This window comes from Crocodylus porosus, unplaced genomic scaffold, assembly GCF_001723895.1.
Source record: "Crocodylus porosus isolate Cpor-Errol unplaced genomic scaffold, CroPor_comp1, whole genome shotgun sequence".
NCBI classification, from domain to species: Eukaryota; Metazoa; Chordata; order Crocodylia; family Crocodylidae; genus Crocodylus; species Crocodylus porosus.
The window spans coordinates 7,639,665-7,644,872 of NW_017728921.1; positions in this window are offsets into that span (position 1 = coordinate 7,639,665).

Below are 5,208 nucleotides of genomic sequence, written 5' to 3' on the forward strand. Positions count from 1 at the left end.
TAGAAAAAAATGAGTAAATAAAAATCTGCATCCCCTGACATTTAAAAAACCTGAGATGTCGTGTCTGTGTCCTCGTTGTGCTTCAAAACAGACTGCACTGCAAATGGAAATGAGAAGTGGCATTTACTTACTCATAGTTTTAATAACATATGCAGATATTGTATAATGTGTGTCAAATGCCATTTGGCTCAGCTGAATCTAATTTATCTTAGTCCTGCCTACCAGATCTAAACTATGCGTCTATAATAAAATGTGTGGGTAGGAGAAAATGCTCTGTAGTTTTCTTAGTTTATTTGAATGCTCTTTAATTCTTACAGCTTTACTATTGCCAGCTATTAAAGGAGCCTGATCCAAACCTTACCAAAGTCAATGGGTGCTTTTCCATAAATTATAGTTGGTTTTGTATCAGACTGTCAGTTAACAAAAGGTGGTGTGTTGAGAAGCCCCAACTCCATTGACTTCACTTAAAGAGTGGACTGCTCAGCACTTGCTGAAATCAAGCCATAAAAGAGTATATTTGATTTGCCTTTCTGGTGTTCTGCTGTAAAGGAACTGCCCGCAGGGAGCTAAGTTACCAGTGTGCATGGGGGGGGAAAAAATCACATTCATCAATATTTCAGAAAATAACTGGTCTGACAATGCCGACATCTCCACATCTTATTCTGAAGGTCACACATTAAAATAGCTCATGGCCTACCAGTGGGCCAGCGTAAACCAGTGGCTGGGACACTGGCTGGGGACTGCAAAACGGAATTCAGGTCTCATTCCCACTGCACAACCTCTCGTGCAAGTCACTAATTCTTGGTTCCCGAGTTTCCCCAAAGATGTTGGAACAGCAGAAAATATTTTCAGAAGCATCTGGTGATTCTGTACCTGACACCACAGTAGAAGTCGGTGTTGACTTTCCATGACTTTGGGGCTCCTAAGCCACTTAGCTAATTTAACCCAGAGGCATGCGTCTTCCTTTGTAAAGTGCTTTGATATCTGCGGACTGTGAGTATGAGATGAGTTCAATGTACATCAAACCGTACAATAAGCTGTAAGAAATGTGATGATTTTAAACCATTGGCAAAAGGGAACTTCAGAATTAAGGCTGCAGTTCCATCTTTCTGAACTCCCCCTATTGTATTACGCTATTGAAGAGATCTTAGGACAGAGTGCTAGCCTACGTGCTGTAGTGTCATGCTGCTGCAATACATACGCATGATAAAGAAAAGTAGTAGTTGGAGCCAGTCTTTGAATTGCCCTGCTTTTATCAAAACCTTGGAGTATCTTATTTTTAATATATCTTTTCAATTCATTTCTACATGGGGATTTTTTTTCCCCGCACTGTAGTATAAAATGAAAAACCTATTACCATCATCCTATATTCAAAACCTGCATTCACAATGCTTTAACTATCCAGCTGATATGTAAGGAGCTCACCAGCTGTTTCATATTTTTCTAGTCATTACTTTCCTTCATTTTAGAGGCTATGAATCAAGCCTAAACATATATATCCAGCAAAACCAGCAGAGTAGGTCAACAATAATAATGTGTCCTGCTACCTCTAGGGACTGACGTAACACTTTTATGTGATAAGAAGACCCCTACAACATTTGTGCCCGTAAATGCTACAGGGATCAAAGGCATGGTCTGTCAGTGTTTACTAAAAATTGGTATAAAAAAATAAACCGCTTAATGCTGACATGTCTTTTCTTCCCCTAAAGGTTAAATAAAATCTAGGCTTCCTTCTTCAAACCTAGACATTCTTTTAGGGATTTATAAATTAAATCACTTGCATTACAATAGCGTGCAGGAGCCTTAAATACAAATATGACCCCACTGTACCAAGCACTGCCTGTACACATCAAAAGACAGCCACTGCCATCTACAAAAGCGATGCTCAGCCAGCATGTTGTGGCACCATGGGGTGCCTTGAGATCCTTTCCAGGGTGCTACACGGTAACACAATTTTAAAATGGTTAGGTGTGTAAACACAATTTATTAGATTTTAGGGTCAGAAGGGACCTATTAGATCATCGAGTCTGACCCCCTGGTCTGGGCAGGAAAGAGCACTGGGGGCAAATAACCCCAGTCTGGTGCTTGTCTAAATTTGTCTTGTTTAATTTACAAGAGAAATGCAGAGATTTCAAACAGAAATCCATAGGGTTGAAACCATTTTGATCTGGGGTGCTCTTTCTGACTTGTTTGCAGCAGGAAAAAATGTTCTATTATTTTTCTGTAGTCAACAAAATGAGTGAAAACTAAGAGCTGGAGTTTTCCTAGGGGTGCCTTAAGTCTAACAAAGAATACCCTGAGTCTAACGAAGGGTCCCTTGAGTCTATAAAGGTTGAGACCTGCTGCTCTCTGGTTTTTGTTTACACTCTAAACCAAAAAGGGAGATGGACAACATCGATGAAGAGGCAGGATTCAGAGATACTAAGTACTTTGTCCAGGGCCACACAAGGAGCCTGAGAGAGAGAGAGAAATGATCAGGTATTAAACCCTACACTCGTGAACACCAATCCAATGATAAAACCATTCATCTAAGAATCAAGACTGATTTATTCTAGTCATGTTATGCCATGGCTATTTTTTCATGGGCGCCAATAAATTATACTTCTGCTGACTGACATGCTTATCACAATGGGAAGGTAAACTATACATTTTTCTGTACTTACACACGGTGTGTGCAGGGATTTCAGATGGCTCATTTGAGGCTCAAGGATGTTATCAATAAGTGTGCTTAGGTAGTTAGCTTTAGCAAGCACTTGTGTTAATTTTATACCACGCAACTTGACAGGCAAGGTTCTTCGGGTGAATCGGATATCTTTTATTAGAACAATTTCAATTTAAGTTGGTTTAATAAAAGATATCAGATTCACCCGAAGAATCTCGTCTGCCTATGTCCTGAGACCCACACGGCTACAGCCTACACCCCTATACCACACAACTTGAATTTAGCAATAACTGCACGACGCAAGGTTCGAGAATGTGTGAGAGAGACATGGATGCTTAGCTTCTACTCTGCTTATATTGGTAAGTGGTGATGGATCAGAATAGCTACTAGCAATGCAACTTACGATACTGACGAGCACAAAATCAAGCCCTGGCCCCAAAAAATTAAATGATGGACTAGTGGCCCAGTGATTAGGCCTAGTGATTTGAATGCAATTTCAATACAGTTTCTGGAGGAAAGTTCTGCAGTTTTTACTGATCTCTATAATGAATTCTACCCTCATAATCTCATTGCTGTAATAGGACTCCAAAGGGGTAAATAAGAATAGAATTTAACTCATAGGCTGCGTCCAGATGAGCACAGATGTGCGGTATGTGGCACCGCAGACCTGTCTGTGGCACCACACAACACATGTACAGGCATGCCCCATGCTGTCTTGTAGCACAGGGTGGGGGCTTGACCCTGGGATCTCTCAGGGTCAGAAAAATCCACAGCAAAAAAAAGTGGGGGGGCGCACACAGTGGCAGCACGCGCTGCCCAAAACTGGAGCCTGGCTGGCCACATGCCAGCTGCCAGCCAGGATCCCGGCTGCATGAGTGCCATGCCTTCTGCTCCCCAAGGCCCCCAGGATCCCAGATAAGGCTGCTGGATCCAGCACAGTTGCTGGCCCCAGCCTCCCCTACCCCACCCGGGGTAAACTTCTGCGCACCAGAGCGCATGAGGCACAGGAGTTCCCCAGGGTCACGTAGCAATGGCAAAAGATGTGCTGCTGCTACTTGTCCTCGGGGAAACAAATGACCACACTTGTCTGGATGTGGCCACAATTTTTTAAACGCCCTTTAGTCGTTGCTCCAAGTAAAGTATTCCTTAGAATAGGAAATCGGCTATTCAGCTATACCACCAAGTCAGCACTACAAGACAAAAGTGTGTTGAGTGTGCTTGGTAAGAAGGAAAAATCACTCATGACGGATTGGTAGCAGCACACCTCGAGATCTCCATTTTACTTTAGAAAAAACTGTAAGCCATGTGTGTCAGTTACAACAGTGAAACAAATTACATCTGTGTGCCACAGCAATCATTCAAGGTATTATTGATTACATGACTTCAAAGGTGAAAATGTACAAATAGACTATATAACAGAATTCTTCTGAGCAGCTATTGATTTACACCAAAAGACATTGCAGCCTCCATAGCATCCTTGGCAATGTTACACAGGCCAAACCTGATAACGAATGCTGCGTCCCTGCCCATTGCAAAATGGATTTTTAAGAGTTTTCAGTACAGCAGTGGCTCTAAGTGATTAATATTCAATTGTCAGAGTTTTCCTGTTTGTAGGATGAATATTCTTTCCAAGAGCGCAAAGGTCCTTAATGGGCACATCGTCAAAATGCAATAACATGAGACAGGATGATGCTTAGTTTAGTTTAAAAATACAAGGTTGGTGTTAATCATAACGAGGTTCCAAACTTACTGGTAACTACAGCGAAGTATCCAACAAAAAGGTATTCTCAGAAAAATACTTGAATTTTAAAAGAAACCGTGCCAAAAATGCATATAGCATAATTATGGGTCTCATTTATACTGTTAAGTAGGTAGCCCAAGATTTTCAAAATTGAGACTAATATTAAGCTACTAAATGCATAGTAGGGTACCAAAATAAATTATCTTTTCAACAGTGCTGAATACAAAGCAGCTCCCTTTAACTTCAACCTAGGAACTATTTTATACCCTGAATTTTAGGGAGTCAGGTCATTTATTTGGGAGCCGAAAGCCGTGACTCAACTAGATATTTAAGAACTTGTCCTACTTTAAGCACAACAGACATTTCTTTCATTTGAAAAGACCTGCTCATCTGCTGAAAGTTACGCCTAGAAGAACTGGAGCTAAATAAAGATTGCTTCTTCAGCTTCCTGAACAGTAATACCGTAGCTGCTGCATTGTGAGGCAAGAGTCCAACTAGGGTGTTTCCAACCTGGAGAAGAAAATCAGCCTACTGGCTTAATACATGCACCCCAATTTTGGGGTACTGACGTTTGGGAGAAGCTACATGGTATATGTGAGAAAATATGGTAAGCAGTGTAAATATAGGAACATTTCTGATCCGGATGTATTTCTATGCCACAGAATCATAGAGAAATAAACAGAGCTACAAGGGCACTCACAAGATCATCTAGTCCAACTCTTTGCCGAAGCGCCGTACTTTGCACATGTCCTTATGGAATTTCATCCCATTTATCTCAAAGCATTTTTGCAATGTGTCAAGGTCA